The sequence below is a fragment of the Bemisia tabaci genome, chromosome 1 (assembly GCF_918797505.1).
Source record: "Bemisia tabaci chromosome 1, PGI_BMITA_v3".
In the NCBI taxonomy this organism is placed as follows: domain Eukaryota; kingdom Metazoa; phylum Arthropoda; class Insecta; order Hemiptera; family Aleyrodidae; genus Bemisia; species Bemisia tabaci.
The window spans coordinates 65,659,964-65,677,386 of record NC_092793.1 but is presented as its reverse complement, the minus strand read 5'-3'; the positions used below and the strand labels follow the sequence as shown (position 1 = coordinate 65,677,386).

General features: G+C 44.2%; 1 long non-coding RNA gene across 1 annotated transcript in view; it reads left to right on the top strand.

Moving 5' to 3' along the window:
- The window catches only part of LOC140225729 (uncharacterized), a 95,792-nt gene that overhangs the window by 67,459 nt on the left and 10,910 nt on the right, over positions 1–17,423 (top strand). The gene's annotated exons all lie outside the window — the stretch shown is intronic.

Sequence of the window (17,423 nt, the reverse complement as noted above, 5' to 3'; positions counted from 1 at the left end):
AATTGAATTTTCAGGAAGAAAAGGAAAAAGCGAGGATTTTCAAGAATTGTCGAAAAATTGAATTTTCGGGAAGGAAAGGAAAAAGCAAAGAAAAGGTACTGAATGAGTAAGGAATTGAAATGACAGGATACCAATTGACACCCTGTTATAAATCTCGATAATTGCACCCAAAAATGTAAGACTCCCCGTCCCCGGTTGCTAGGAAGATCCTCTTTAAAAGCCAAGCCTCATCTCAGGGTTGCAAGGGTCCGGCAAAATCATCGTATAATCAACTGACTTGAGTGAGACAAATCATGGTTTATCAATTATATTTAATCTTGATGAATTTAAAATGACGTGAGGACAGAATAGTGTGAAAGGATTGTAAGGAAGATGGACGATAGTCGGAATTAAGCTGGTTCCGATTTAATTATTTTCCCTCGCAGCTAGGGCACTCGCCGTTTACTCAGAGCCTAAAGCTCTCGGAGACTTGACCCACTTCGAACCACTATCCAGCTATTTTACAGGCAGCGGTGCGGTAAGTGCAGTCACTGTTTCGAAGTTTGGAAGTATCAAATGAATGTTTTATGAAAGGAATCGCGGATCTTGTCTCATGAAATATTCGTTTAACTTCCAAAGAACACTTAGTTCCAAAGCACCCTTTTCCCCTGGCTCTTCCAGCCCGGATGGCTGCATTCAACCGATTTTCTCTCAAAGTCGGGGCATTCTTGATGTTGATGTTGATCTCAACGTCCTCGCATCTTTTTTCGCAATAAGTCATTTCTTATCCTTGAAAAGCCTCTCAGCTAATGACCATCCGCCCCACCCTCAAGAAAGTTTGATTAAAAATAGGAAAAAATCTTTAGTTTTCTTTCATTGTAGTAGAATTTGCCACAAGTGAAGTTTTTGTATGCAGACATTTCAAATCTAACAGTTACAGGTTAAGACAGTTAAAATTGCTTCGAAATTTTGCCAATGGGTCTGTTGGAAAATTTTGCCAGGGCAAAAATAAGATTTGTTTCTTATAGAAAATGTCTCGAATATCACGATGAGCGCATTGGCAAACTCAGAAATGCACTCCTAACTTCACAATCTGCGTAAGCTATTTGCGTTTCTTTGAGCTTCCCGCTTCAGAAACGACATTACGGCACAGGTGAACATTTCGCCAGAGGAGTCGTTCTATCCAGCTTTGCTGCAGTAGGATACTAAACAATATTCAAAATGGCCGACACCAATCCGCCAAAACACATGTGCCTGGACGAGATTCTAAATACCCAGCGTCTCCTCTCGTTCGTAAACGTTGATTTTTGGTGAGCATAGGGAAACGAGTGCGCCTTCAGTTTTGGGATTTGCAACTCGCACATCCATTAAGCACGAATAGTTGTATCCAAGCGTTGTCACGGCCTCACGTTTGTACATGAAAGTAGCTTTTAAGAGTTTTAACCTCCCTCAGCCCACTGTCAACAAAAGAGATGCCATGATCTACTTTTCGCGCGCACGAGAACAATTTTTCGGTGGTGCAAGGATCATTTCTCGTAGGTCAAAAAAAAAATAAAAATTCTAAGGCGTTCTCATCTGGAATATGATACGAGTCCCATGACCAGAGGCTGTCAGACGAAGATTAAGAAGAACAAAGTAGATTTCCTGATCGATCGACTCTCGGATGTTTGGACCTTACACACTCATCAAGATGAGTTTTGACGTTTCTAAAAGAATAAATTAAGCGTTCCCCCCAAATCGGGAATGGTTCCCCGTAAACGTTGGTCACTTGAGTTATGAGCGTCTTTTCGGGAAGGAATTGCTCGTCAGGGCCAGAATTTCATTCGTCTCAAATCTTAGCGGCGACCCTTGATGACATTCCCTAATTAATCTCTCGCTTGAGTCGAGTGGTGCGGCACGGCGGCGGCTGGCAGCCATTGACGCAAGGCGTCGAGTCCTAATGGTCCCGTTGACCCCTTTTCGAGGTTGCCCCATCGAATCCCTCCCAGTTCCCTCTCGGGGATCTCACCTCATGGATCGGCGAATATCTGGCAACATTGTCAGGTTTTCCAGAAGGTGAGAGCAAGTCGTTACGAATAAGGTTACTATCCGCGTCTTGGGTTGTCCCGATGCGATGAGCACAACTCAATTTGTGGTCAGTGCGCCCGCCCCGGGGGAAAGGGGGCTCTTATCAATGAATGGAGCGCCCCCCCCCCCCCAGGGGTGCAGCACCTCTTCAATTACGTTACGAGGCTGTCGGGTTATGATCCATCACGTGTAAAAGTGGAAAGGTTCTGGGAACGAGTCTTAAAAATGGGAGGGCTGCTAAAAGATGTCTGGAAATAGGGCGAGGGGGAGAGGCTTGAAGGGGAAAGTCGTGTGTTTTCCGCACAGTCACTGCGATGCGTAAGTAGAGAGCAACAATTTCAAGTGAAGAAAAAAAATTGAAGAAAGAAGTAATCAAAATTGGATGTCAGAACTGTCTGCACCCTTGAATGCTCTCAAGCCCATGTCGACTGTGATCTTTGACACTACGCAACCACCTTGCACCTTGCATGGCAGAGGTGCAGAAACTTCCAAGAGTTCCCCCGAAATAAATTTAGGTTCTCCCATTTCAAGTTTTCGCAGGCTTTTGCCCGACACACGAAGTAACGCGGTGGACAGTTTAGTTCCCTCAAAAACAGCGCGCTTGAATGTTGTGCACCCTCGAAAACAGCCCCCCCCCCCCCCCCCGGTTTATACGCCAGCGCTTTTCTCGGTAACAAGTTATGAAGGCGCTCTATACCTCACCACTATCAGAATTGCCACTGTTGAAGAGATATTGAATGGGTGTCTAGGGTTCATCTCGGCGAGTCACCGGTCTTCTGAGAGTGCATCTTGACGCGACGAGGATCTTCATCCACGCCAGGAATGCGCGCCGCCTGCCGCATGCCGCGTCGCACAGTAGACCGAATCACTGGGAGAGGTTGGACATGAATTTTTTCATAAAAACCGCAAATTTAGATGTTCATTATGTCAAATTTTAAATTCTACGGGGTTACCCTTTCAGAAAATTTTACGAGAAAACCAACGGGACCATTTGCAAGACCTCAAACTTTTGTAAAAACCGAGTTATGAGCTCTCAAAGTTCTGAAATTTTGTTCAAGCTCTCCCTTTGACTGGATCCACTGTGCGTCGTAGCTGCGGACTCGTTTTCATGCCCACTGGCCATGCGCGGTGCTTAATCTTCTCTTTGGTACAACTTTAAGAGGCTCCCTCCTTCCCTCCCCCTGGGCCTTGCCGTACCCCGGCGCGGCATACACTGTATCGCTGTTTCTCCTCGAGTCACCGGTGCCCAGGTCCAGATCCCGCCATCCTCAGAATGTCGGGTTGTGGGTCATCGGCCCAGTGCGGCGCGGCGGCGTGCGCTCACACCTGGTTTCGGTACCGCTTCAGGGAAAGTTGGGCAAGGTTTTCCTCAAATTCACACTCGAGTTGGAAGTAGGTGGTGGGATGGATCCTGAATGGAAGAGACAGTGAAACCGAAATTGGATTGCATTTTGCGAAGAAGGAACCAAGAGCATTCAAATGTCGCGAAGATAATGCAACTATTTTTACCTTGCCAGGTATCCATAAGCCTGGAATTTCAGGAAAGTCCGGAAATAGTACTGATTTTTTAAGGGGGTCGGAAGTACTGGAAAAGTGCGGAAATTTCGCAAGAGGTTTGGAATTTTTTTCATTTTTTGAAAATTTTTGTCTCTATTTGAGCGAGATATTCAAATTTTTGAAATTTTTCGAATTTCGTTAAATAGAGGTACTGACAAAGTACTGATTTCTGGCCAGCCTGTTAGTAGACACCCTGGATCGCCTCCATCCAGTCATCTTTGTCTATAACTTTGTCTATGAATTTCAATAATGAGCTCGCAGTGTAACTGACCCATTTGGTGGAATCGGAGCGATGGATGACGGACTGGTCAAGCCAGAGACGAGTCAACGTCTTTGGAGATGCGGAGCTGGGATGATGCGTTGCGGGTGCGGATCTGGACACGGTGTTTTTTGTGCGATTCTTGAACTCCATTCAGACGGCTGCTCCGCCTCTAGGTCTCGGGTCTTGGCCAGAGCCGAGTCCATTGTGCCGCCGGGTTTTGTCTCCATTGTGCTTTTTTATTGGTGTGTGATAATGCGTGCGCTCAGGTGCAGGAGCTCCACTCATCTCGGGTGCGCCGCGCCGCGTGTGTGCAGCCTCCGATCTCGCGCAGCTGCCGATTCGCTTCTTGTCTATCGCCGATCCTAGAATTTTCGCGGCTGCTTCTCAAGAAATGCCGCACGAGGAAAGCTCTTTCACAGGATAAGTAGACTACGTCAGCAGAAGAGAAGCTTTTTAAGAACCAATTTCAAAATTTTTCTTCCCTGGGTCCATTTACCTTCGCACCTCTTGAAGTCTGCTTTGAGGTTAACGTACAAATTTATCATCGGATAAAACACAATTTTTAAGCATGTTCACATCAATTCTTCGATTTAACGGTTAATAGGTGGGGGGGCTCCTTAAATTCCTAAGAACGTATGTGCACCGGGAAAAAAAACACATTGGATCTAGAGTCCAGACTCTTGAAAACATTGACAAGAAAAAGGACTCTTGATTAAACTGTTTTTCTAAAGAATCCCACTCAACGAATAAATTGATGGTCCACTCTACGGTCACACCGCATTAATACAAAATTGCACTCGCCAGGGAACGATTGATATTTTTGGCTTAATATTTGGCTATCCTTGATTTTCTTCGTTATGTGAATCACTCTATGCGTCAAGGTTTGGAGAGGTGATGTAAGATGTGTCTTGATATGAGTTGTGAACCTGTTCCCTGGCCCGTTCAAAAATTAAATCTCTATTCCTTGGCAACACTGCCAACTCAAGTTGCGTTTGTGGTATTTTTGAGAACAGCTGTCGCGTCGCGACCTCTCGAGGAATTCCTTGCAAAGGAGATTTTTTTTTCTCCATGTTTTTAAGCTTTTTGCTGTACTACCTAATTAAAAACCTCTCCATAGATGTGGCTCTGTATTCACGGAACTTTAAAATATGCAGCTGAAGGACACATGCTTTGCATGGAATGTTTCTTTCATGAGGTATAATACTCGGATTTCATTGTTTTTGTCCCGCGCCTTTCAACGAAGCCGCCCTCGGAACTCCACGAGTTCATTGTGTGACAACTTTTTAAGGTTCAAAATTGGGAATTTTGAATTTCAACCCACAATTATGACACATAGAATTTATCCGCTACATTTTAAAATCGTTTCCCTTTGATCTTCGTTTCTCAATAGGTATACGCACATTTCAAATGTCTGAAGGGTTTGGTTTTTTGTGTAGATCGCCAGGGTGTCTACAAGTCCGGAATTTCCGAAAAGTCCGTAAATAGTACTGATTTTTTTAGGGCGGCCCGGAAGTGCTGGAAAAGTGCGGAAATTCCGCGTGAAGGTCCGGAATTTTCGTCATTTTGTCGCAATTTGAACGAAAAATTCAAAGTTTTGAAATTTATCGAATTTCGTCAAAGAAGGTACTGAAAAAGTACTGAAATTTTCTGTTAAGGAGGTACTGAATTTCTTGAGACTGTACTGAAAAAGTACCGTAAAAGTGCTGATTTTTGGCCAGCCTGTTTTAGTAGACACCCTGATCCCCCAACGTGCCAGTGGCGAGGCGTGAATGATGGATTATCGATATTACCTCATTTGACACTGGTAAAAGATCGATTATTAAGGTGTTGGTTGCGAACACCTTGCTTATGGATCCTTTTCCCTAGGTTTAAATGGCAGATCATTCAATGCACCGCGAAGCGCGCCACGCCACTGAAGCGTGCGATACATCGGCAGATCGCGGAGGAAGAAGTTATTGATGTTTTCCAAAAGTGGTTTGCCGTGAGACGGAAAATCGTGGCACGAAGTGTCTATGGTCTCAGCGCGGACTACGACACAGCGAAACGCGGGGGAAACGTGCCGCTCCTGCAAGCTTCCATGTGCCCTTCCGGCAACGTTTTGTCCTTGCTCCGGTGCAGTAAGAGTTAGACACAATGTGCATACTTAAGAGACAAGCCTTCCCCCCCCCCCCCCTCTTCAGCCTTCCTAATAGTGTTAACTTTGAAAGTTATGTCTCAATGGCAACGTTCTGATTCGCCTGATGATCACCGATGGGCCAAGTGTCGAGTATTTGGTTTTGCGAATCTTCTCATGGGGTTGTCACAGTCAGGGAAAACCGGGAAATGTCAGGAAATTTGGAAAAGTCAGGGAAACCCGGGAAATTTCAGGGAAAATGACGAAAATGTCAGGGAAAATTTGCTAAATTACCTTCATTTGCCTCCTAAAATGGGTTTGAGATTTTGAACAAGAAATTTTGCCTGAGAACTATTTTCAATTATGCCTTCTTAACCATCCGTCACATCTTCAATTGTCAGGGAATTTCACCAGTATGTGTCTGGGAAATCAGAGAAATGTCAGAGAATTTCATTTTCCAAATTCTGTGGCAATCCTGCTCTCACCTTGCGAAGTGTTCACCACAATATTCGTCAATCATTATCGAGAGAACTGCTATCTGCACGATAAGTCGTTGGTGAATCATTATCATCAGGCAAGGAATAGCACGCATCTCCGAACTTACCTTTTAACTTACTCAGAAGAAAAAGTCTCTTGGATCCAATCTGATTATTGTCCGAATCATGAACCAAGACTCTTCATGTGAGCGGATTTCGTTTTGATTCAAGCAAAAAGTCGATTGAATTGAGAGGATGTTTCCTGTCGAATTTTTTAAGAGTCTGGGCTGGGGTGTCTGGATCCAAGGGACTTTTTTTCTAGTTTACCCCTGCTCATTTCCTGCATCCTTGTTTTGAATTAATCAGACTAAAATGATTAATATTTCGTTCTTTCCACCGTCTTCGTCGGTGATTTTATACAAGCACTTTACTGTTCCGTCGAATGGAATTCTGCGAGCAACAACGGCGAGACACCTGTGCAATGCTGCCGTGCGAAGGAAGAACGCCGTATGAACCTTCGAGCGTTGCCAAATTTCCTTTGATAAAACTTGTATTTCTGACGAGATTCATGAATATTTTCCCCTGAAATTGTCCGACATTTTTGATTAAATTGTGTACAAAATTGTCCTAAAATGATGGAAAAAAATATTCACAATTTTTCCAATAAATTCGGGTTTTATCGAAGGAGACCTGGCAACGTCTGAAGGCTCATACTGCGTTCTTCTTTAGCACGGCAGAATGCACGGACGTGCACGGTCAGACGAACACGCCTCGCGCCCGTAAGGTCGCTACCTCGAGTTCCCTATCCCCCCCTCCACCCCATCACCACCGCAAAAGCCGCAGTCATACTTCCCCGTTACGGCTGAAGCGAGCATTTGCACAAGCGGAATAATTAACATCTTGTTAATTAATCGGAATCAAGGAAGCGGCGCGCCGTCTTGAGGATCGGTGGCGAGCTGGCAACACTGGTTTTCCTCCGTTTCAATCCCTATCGATCAGTGGCGTGGCGTGAATGGCGATGTATCGATTGTTACGACATTTAAACCTATGAAAAAGGATCGATAAACAGGGTGTTCGCAGCGAACACCTTAATAATCGATTCTTTACCATAGGTTTAAATGGCATAACAATCGATATATCGCAATTCACGCCACGCCTCTGCTATCGATATCGAATCTAGATGAAGCAGCCTGTGGCGCCTAGAATGTCGGTATAATTCAAGCTTTTTTTTTTTTTTTGCATGTGTCAATGTATAAACTAACAATATTCAGATTTAATTCTAACATAAAATGTTTATTTGTTGTTTCAGGTAAGAAGAAAAATGAAATTTTGTCTATAGTAGTCTTGATTTGAACTCTCTGTTGGGTGAGTCCAATCGTATGTTTTTAACCCTTTGTCATAGTATCATCTGCATATCTTTATTATTGATTCAACGAGAATATTTCTGCCAACACCAAAACCGCGATGAATGCTGTTCGATTAACATGACGCACCGAGGCGCAATGACTCACGTTTCAAGAGAAACTATTTTTCCTATTTTTAACTATTGAAAACTATTTTTCCTTCTAATAGTAACGTCTTTGCAGATGCCTCCTAAAAGGTTAAATTCTCCAGACATGGTGAGAAAGGAGAGTCTCGAAAAGTTTCAGAAATCATCAACAAGGCCAATCGTTTCCAAAACGAGTTCAGGTTTGTAAATATGGCGAAAGACCACCCCTCTGTATTTTAATCCTGCACGACCTTACCTCTTCGGAGCTGTGGTTGAATTAAATTATACGAACTCAGCGTTATTACGAAATCAAAGAGTTTATTTAATATCAAATTTTAATCAATTATCAATCAATTTATTCAATGTAAGTGATTTGACCTCACGTCCGAAAATATGCAAAACTTTAAATGTTTCTAGGAACTGGATCGGTGAAGGAGGATGCACTGGAGAAAAAGGTCGCTTCGATCTAGAGTCCAAACTCTTGAAAACAATGACAAGAAAAAATACTCTTGTTTCAATCGGCTTTTTGTTTGAATCAAAAGGAAATACGCTTAAACTGAGAGACTTGGTTCTCGATTTAAGCAAAAATCCGATTGAATCAAGAGCATTTTTTCTTGTCGATGTTTTTAAGGGTCTGGACTCTGGATCCAAGCGACTTCTCTTTCCAGTGTGACAGTGATATTTGCTGCATTTTACTGTTACTCGGCATTTGGCATGCGTCTGAAACGAAGCGCATTGAACACTCGTGTCCGTGTCTGCGGGAGGTTCGCGGTCATTCCGCTTGTCGGCTTGTCCTGCGCCTGCCTCAGCCGGTCATCGGTGACGGTGTGTCTATGTACGCACGGATTCTGCGGTTGGTCGGGTTCTAATAATGGGCGGATGGTTGATGGGTGCCAGCCCCGGCTATGCCCGTGCGGTACCGTCAATAATTATTGTAATTTTTAAAACTCAACATGATGGTAGCAGCGCTTAATTGAATCAATTGTTTTCAAAAGGGAGCAGGTTCATTCCTTGGTGGGTCTTGGTTAGGATGTCCTTTTATGCAACTCAAGGCTCATGCAAAAATGGACTTGTTCCCTTTTGAAAACAACTAATTCAATTGACGGTAGCCATAATGGAGGCCTTGCATGCCAGGGGAATCTACCGTCAGGGTGTCTACAAGTCCGGAATTTCCGGAAAGTACGGAAATAGTACTGATTTTTTAAGGGCGGTCCGGAAGTACTAAAAAAGTGCGGAATCCCACAAGGAGGTCCGGAATTTTTTCTTTTTTGTCGTCATTTTTGTCGCAATTTGAACGGGAAATTCAAATTTTTGAAATCTGCCGAATTTCGTCAATTGGAGGTACTGAAAAAGTACTTTTTTCTGTCGAGGAGGCACTGAATTTTCTGGGAATGTACTGAAAAAGTACTGTGAAAGTACTGATTTTTGGCCAACCTTTTTTAGTAAACACCCTGATCGTGGCCCAAGACTTGGAATCCTCTCTCCAAGTCGCAACTTTGCCAATTCATTCGCTCCCTCTGTGTCTGTGTGTGACATCGGAGTGTTCACCGAGGGAGTGTGAAGGTGGATTCTCTCATGACGTGGGCACATGAGCCTCAACTTCGAGAGATTTTTTGAAGCTTTGAAATTTGCACAGAGAAAACTATAGTGGCATCAGCGTGTTTCTCGCGAAATTTGACGTAAGGAAATTCACTTAAATGCCCTGATCTCTGTGGCGATGCAACAGCCCCATAATTGCGCATCGAATCGGCGTTGATGTCAGTATGACAAGTGGTTTCTTGCCATTCGATCGAATAAAAACTCGGATGTCGCGTGCTTTTTTCTCTATTTAAATGTATGTGAAACAATCGATCTTGGACTCGACTCTTCCAGTGGATTTAAATGGAGGAAAAACCAGTGTTGCCAACTTTGAAGAATCGCCACTTGAGTGGACTGGGTGAGCGCAGATTCGGAGACTTTAACGCCCGAGTAGAAGGTATGGTATGATGCGGCGCGGCTTTCATACCAGTGCACGGTTGCTTGGTTTCTTGGTTTAGTAAGAGAATTGTTTCCAGATGCCAAGTTCCTCCTAAGCTCGGCAAATGCGTCCTCTGCGAGTTTCACAGAATATTCTCGAGATGTTGGAGGGTTACGGATTATCCATGAATAATGAGAAGCGTTCAAACGCCAAGTAGCGGTGATGGTGCCCTTCGAAAAATACCAAGTCATCCGTCGCGATACTTTGCACGTCACGGTTTATTACACCTCGCTTTTATCAGTATTGTACGTCGAGCATCCAGTGCAAATCTATACATTATTCATTCATAAATCCAAAGTGGAGAAAATCACGGTTTGCATCACAGGAGTACTCGAGTACTGTCGCGCTCAGAAGGAACGCCATACGAGGCCTCAGACGTCGCCAATTTCTTTAGTCAAATAAAAATTTTCTTAGAAATTTGTAAATATTTTTCTTCCAATTTCAATATGAATTTTAAGTGTTATTTAATTGAAAACACCTGAAAATTCCCTCGGAAAGTATTTACCAACATCCTCAGAAATAAATATTTTGTCGGGGGAAATTAAGGAATGTCCGAAAATTCTGGCAACGTTTAAAGTTGTTTTATTGGGTATTTGATGAAAGGGAAACGAAAAATAAAATTTTTTCTCATTCATATCCTTTCCGAAAATGATTTTTAAAAGAGTGCCGCAGCCTCTTTAGTCTATACCATAGGTACTTTTTTTTAAATTTAAGCGTATTTTGACCGATTACCTAGATAACTTATTCGGCACTGCTAAAATTGGCTCGAAAAGTTCTGATCCTGTGACAAGGACTACTAGACTCCTGATAGCTCGTGAAAATGTTCAGGGTGTCTACAAGTCCGGGATTGCCGGGAAGTCCGGAAATAGTACTGATTTTTTAAGGGCGGTCCGGAGTTACTGAAAAATTGCGGAAATTTCGTTAGAAGGTCCGGAATTTTTCATTTTTGTCGCAAATTGGGAGAGAAATTCAAAGTTCTGAAATTTTTCTTATTTCGTCAAATGGAGGTACTGAAAAATTACTGTATTTTCCCGTTGAGGAGGTACTAAAATCGGGAATGGACTGAAAAAGTACCGTGAAAGTACTGATTTTTGGCCAGCCTGTTATAGTAGACACCCTGAATGTTCCTCTTTCTTCGATCATGATAGAACCTATCATCGCTCAAGTTCTTCTTGGTGAAGGATGGGTCGGCGCGGCGTTGGCGCTGGGAAGCGTGGCCCTGGATGACCTTGGAGTTGCTCATTCCGCTCGGATACTACCTTGCCGTGCGTCGCGTCGGAAGACTCGGAGGCTCATGCTTGATGATGCCACCCGGCACCCGGCACGGTCCTGGTCGGTGCCACTCGACTCCTCGATGCCGCTCCTTCATCGGCCGCTCCATTCATAAGGCCCCGGCATCCCACCCCACCAAGCCGCACTCCCTCCTCACTTCCCTCCCTCACTCCCCGGCACTATCCTTCCCAGCTCCCAAGTCTCTTGGACTACGTGGCATCCTGGCAATCGCACTCAGGTGCGTAGCAAAGTTTCGATAGCCCCCCCCCCCCTCTCCTGCGAAAAAATTTCCCCCGCCCCGTTCCGATCAACCTCCAAATTAACTCCCTCACTACCTCCCCTCCATTCATCACTCAAGGCCCATTTCACGGGAATCACACAGAAAATCGCCCTCTACCATGGACGCAGGGTGTCTACAACTCCGGAATTTCCGGAAAGTCTGCAAATATTACTGATTTTTCAAGGACGGTCCGGAAGTACTGAAAAAGGACGGACATTTTGCAAGAAAGTCCGGCATTTGTTTCATTTTTGTCGCAATTTGAACGGGAAATTCAAATTTTTGAAATGTTTCGATTTTCGTCAGTTGAAGGTATTGAAAAAGTACTGAATTTTTCTGTCGAGGAGGTACTGAATTTCTCGGGAATGTACCGATAAAGTCCTGTAAAAGTACTGATTTTTGGCCAGCCTGTTTTAGTAGACACCCTGGGGGCCTTGAATTTCAGTCCTAAACTCATTTATTAGGATCTGTGCTGGTTTCATTTTCGCACAGCAAAATTTGTCTCAATACCAGCCGGGTACGTTGAACGATGTTACACACCGGATAGTGGATTCCATCCAAACCGTAGGAGAGATATACCCCATCTCGTCGTTTTTTGAATGAACGTAATTGGAAAAATATTCGTCGATTGTTTCGGGCTCTTATTTCCTCCCCGGCGGGACGTTTCGCGCCCGTGAATAATTTACGGATGGTCGTCAACAATGCGATCAATTAGCAGGAGCGAGTATATAAACGCCGGGGACCCGGCTCGGTCCGTCGAATTCTTCTCAATGTCGCTCGTTAATCCCGCGCCGATGCGTTCGTTGAACCGTCCCGCGCCCGCCGCCGCACAATGGATCGGGTCAGTAGGAGAGGTCGGACAAAATTTGGAAACTTCAAACGCTTTTAACTCCTTTTATACAAAACTTTGAGGTTCTATAAGTGGTTTTATTGGTTTCCTCGTGAAATTCTCCTCCAGGAACACCCCTTACACTTTAGAATGTGACGAAATAAACATCAAAATTTGCAGTTTCAGTCAAAAATTTCATGTCCGACCTCTCCAATTGACTCGATTCACTGTGCGCCGCAAAATGGAGCCAGTCAACGAGAGAACTCGGATAAAAATGTGGAAACTCTAAACTCTTGTATATTCGTTTATGCAAAACGTAGAGGTTTAAAAGTGGTTCCATTGGTTTACTCGCAAAATATCCTACAGATAGCATTCCTTGAAATTGTAAATGCTTCAAAATAAACATTAAAATTTGTAGGTTGAGTCCAAAATTCAATGTCCGATTTCGCCTAATGGATCGTTCTATTGTGCGCCGAGCTCGCAATGTCGCGTTTCGAGCTTCGGAGCGCCTGGCTTCGTCATCGCGTGAAACCGTTGAGGATCTTGCGTCGAGATATTGCCTAGTCGGCCGGGCGTTTTATTAGGCTCGATCACCGTGAATTGCTCTGCCGCCGCGCTGCCCGGACCAACCGTAACACCACACCGATTTTCATGCTTACACCTTGGCGTCCTTTTTAATACTTTCTCCCTCGTTTACGGGTTGAAAATTTATTGAAACATCAGGGTCTAGAGACTGTGGAAAAATCAGTTAATTTTTCTCAATCATCAGTTAATTTTACTCAATCGTGCCCGAGAAAATTCCGCAAATTTTCCTACCAAACTTCGCCGATAAATATCTTTGAAAAACCCTTATTTCATTCGTGTGCTTTATCTGTAGAGCTCACTTCTTGCAGTAAATGTGTTTCTCGAAGAATATTTTTACATCCGAAATCTTGAGCAAGTCAGTAATTTTGTTGCTCAGTCCTCGGTTGGCTAAAACGGGCGAAATTATGATTCAAAGAATGTCTATTCGTCGCTCACATTTCTGTCAAGACTCTTTTATTTTTGCAGAAACGGAGACCAAAATCAGGTGCCACTATAAATTAAAAAAGAAAGAAAAAAAAAGAAAAAGAAAAAAAAGAAAGAAAAAAAAAGCTGACCATACAAAGCTAAGAAAGGTGCAGCTCTGAGAAAATCATGCGCTTGATCTGCACTACCAGGGTTGCCGGGAATACAGGAAAATATGAGAGAAAGTGAGGAAATTGTCAGGGAAAAATTGGTAGGTGGCCTCTTTTTTATTTCGAGAGTGAGCGTGACGTTTCTCACGACAAATTTGGCCTAAAAACTATTTCTCATTCTATCTTTCTATCCATGAGGTACAACCTCAAGTGATAGGAAATTTTAGCAAAATGCGTCAGGAAAATGTCAGAGAAATTAATTTTCTAAATTCTGTGGCAACCTTGCTTTGCTTTTCGAACTCAAAATCTACGTTCTAGTGGTCGTACCGGTCATGCGCGCGAATTATTTCCTTACTTTTCTCGTGTAGCGTCAGACAACGGGGAATATCGGCGGGTCAATGGATTGTGAAGGCCGAAAATAATTATCTTTTCATCCGGCGACGCGTGGTGAGGCGGGGCGGGCCGGGTGACGACAGGTGGACGAGGGTGAGGGAGGGATCGGCGAGTATTTCCCACGCTGATCCAGCGACCAACGTGACGTCGACGAGGGCTAACTGTCCGCGGAGCCGTGCGTTACGCGTTATGGTCAGGCGTTACGGCCGCCACGCAGCGCTGTGCCTCGCCCGTCAACGAGTCGACGCTGCTGAAAATCTTGTGGCCGATCGGCCGCGTCATCTCATTACTCAGCCGTCATGAGGAAAAACGCCGTGTGAACCTTTAAGCGTCGCCATGCATCCTTTGATATAATACGAGTTCATTGGGAAAATTTTATAATTTTTCTTACGATTTTCAGACGGTTTTTTATGCAATTTCATTGAAATATCTCAACATTTCAAAAAGAATATGGATGATTTTTCTCCAATATGAATGTTTTTCTTGGGGAAATTTACACTGGTAAAAAAAACCTCTTGGACCAATGCCGCATTGCATTGACTTAAGAGTGCAGTTTCTTGTCGCCAGATTCAAGAGTCTTGAACTCTTGTTTCAAGCGGATTTTACATTGATTCAAGCGGATTTTGCATTGAAACAAGAGTCCAGACTCTAAAATCCGGCGACAAGAAACTGCACTCTTGAACCAAGAGGTTTTTTGTACCAGTGTAACAATATTCGAATGCTGGTATGGCGTTTTTCCACCGAAAATTCATCCCGCGAGTGTTTCAAGTTCTATGATCAACGCATTTTTTTATACTTTTCATTTGCTCCTTGCCTTTTCTTTTCGATTCTTATAAAAATCTCTAAGAATTGGTAGAAAAATTGAGGTTAGCCGATGGCTGACTGTTTTACCGCACGAGCCCGGGATGTGGTGCACAAACTGTGCGTCGGCGCATTTCACGATTGATCCAATAGTCGCCGTCGCTGAGCTGGCGTAAGAGCGTAACTGCACATGGAGGTCGGCCCTGGCACCCGCATGACTCTACGCTTTTCAGGGCTCACGTGAGGATGGAATCATGCTCTTACATCAGCGGAACGTCGAAATGTTGTCGAGCAGCGGAAGCTAAATTGCGGACGTGACGGGGTCCTTACAATAGGAGGCCGCGAGTAAGTGACATACATTTTGAGTCGATTGTGGTCAGAATTTTTCTCTCATGCCAGAACTCAGGCATAGTGGACGTTGAACGAGGAGTACCGATGACCGGTGCCTCGAACAGTTCCCGTCGTCGTGGGCCGGTTGCTAACTTCACCTGAAACAAAAAAATGAGGTATGTACTTCTTTTAGAAAATGGCTATAAAGTCACGATGAGCGCATCGGGAAAGTTTGAAATACATACTCCTCACCTAACAATCTGCGTTAGAAATATGCAGGGCCGAATTTTTCTACTTGCCGCCCATGGGCCGCCTGTATTTTGCCTCCCCCTTCTCATCCGTTTTGAAACATCAATAAAAACAATCATGTGAACGTACCAGCGGGGGAGGGGTGCATATGACGCGTTTACTCGTCTTGAACACATTTTTTGGGAAAGCCCTGTCAACACTACTAGTAAAAGTTCACGAAACTTTGCGCGAAAGTTAAGTTCCGTAAACCTATCTCTGTGTGGACAAGGCCTTCCATTCATAAGAGATGAACCAAAAAATTATGAAAGAACAATCATAAATGTGGTTCAATGATTTTAACTTCCGCCGCTGCACCGCGCAGACCGCACCGTGATGGACGCAATGCGCGAAGTATTCATGCAGTCTTGTAGGCGCTATGCGTTTCACGCTGACCGCACTATGCTTGGCGCAACGCGGGAAGTATTCATGCATTCTTGTAGGCGCCATCCGTTTCACGCTGACCGCAATGACCGCACTGTGTTTGATGCAATGCGTGAAGTATTCGTGCAGTCTTGTAGGCGCTAATATGTGTTACATGCCGATCGCCGCGCCGAGGGCTTCTCCTTTTCATCTCAAGTCCTCGTCATCATTTCTCCCTAAGTCCCGTTCCAGGACAAATTGTGTGTTTGGTTTCCCTCTTAACTCGACTAATTAAAGGTGCTGTCTCTTGTATCACTGAAAGAAAAATGGGAAAATGACGAAAATGACAGGAAAAATTTACTAAAACACCTTCATTTGCTTTTTCGAATGGGTTTGAGGTTTTGAACAACGAATTTTGCCTGAAAACTCTTTTCAATTATGTCTTCTTAAACATCCGTCTTATCTTCAATTGTCAAGGAATTCCACCAAAATGTGACAGGGAAATGTCAGAGGAATTTCATTTTCTAAATTCTATGGCAACCCTGCATTTCGCACTTGTTGAAGATTTTCGTAAAATCTGTTAGGGCCTTGCTTCAGTAGGAGGGCTTCTCCCATTCCTGTTTTCGGGAGCCCCCCCCCCCCCCCCCCCCGGAAATCTTGGCCGCCCCTGAATTTCTCACCGATGAGCGAGATCGCGGCGGACACCTTCAGCCGGCTTACGACAAGCCGCTATTAAGGAATGCTTTGAGTACATGCCAGGCGTATGATCTGCCCACCCACGACCGCGCACCGTGCTTCCCGCGATGCCGCGTCGTGCTAAAAAAAATACTCGTTTTCGTACGTTTCACGAGAACGGAAGACGACTGATCGGCCAATCGGGCAACTCTGGTGTTGCATACTTGCCTAGTTTCAACGGGGATCCACGGAGCTCGTTCGGTGTAGCAGTCATGGTCGGGTGTCCGTGGCAGCCTGTTTTTCGAGCCCGAGTCAGGTCCCTTGTGATTCTTATGCCCGCTCATCCTCCCGCAGTCGCCGCAGGTTTGTCCCGTTCCTGTCCTGCGCCGGACAATCGCTCGGCCTTGTCACACTTTCGCCCGTCCCCGCCCCCTCCTCCTCCCCCCTTCGCATGCACTTTGCATTTTGCATCGCTGCAGGCGCCGCGCTGGTGCTTGAAAGCTCCTAAAACGGGGGGCCGACATTTGCAGGATGCTCAACAGCGATGCGGCGTTGCGAGTCGAAGTTTTCTTTCTATCTTTACTATTATTTGGCTTTAACCAGAAGTACTGGGAAAAAAACACATTGGATCTAGAGTCCAGACTCTTAAAAACATCGACAAGCAAAAGTACTCTTGATTCAATCAGATTTAAGCTTAAATCAAGAACCAAGCCTCTTAATTTGAGCGGATTTCCTTTTGATTTAAGCATAAATCTGATTGAATCAAGAGTCCTTTTTTTGTTAATGTTTTCAAGAGTCTGGACTCTAGATCCAATGTGTTTTTTTTTTCCCCCAGTGTATTCGATTTGCAAGTTTCGTATTTCCTCTCGTATTCTTCATTTCATTAATGTATGTATATCTGTATAAGTTTTTCATTTATTTTGTACAAAGAGAGGGCGTAGAGTTTCCCTGTAATCCGATAATTGAAAGCTCACGACATATCAGATTTAAACATTTTTCATAACTTTCTCAAAATTTCTCTTTCGACTGTCATCGCTCCAGCGTATTGTTAGTTCAAAACTTTTGAACTTTTTATATAGGT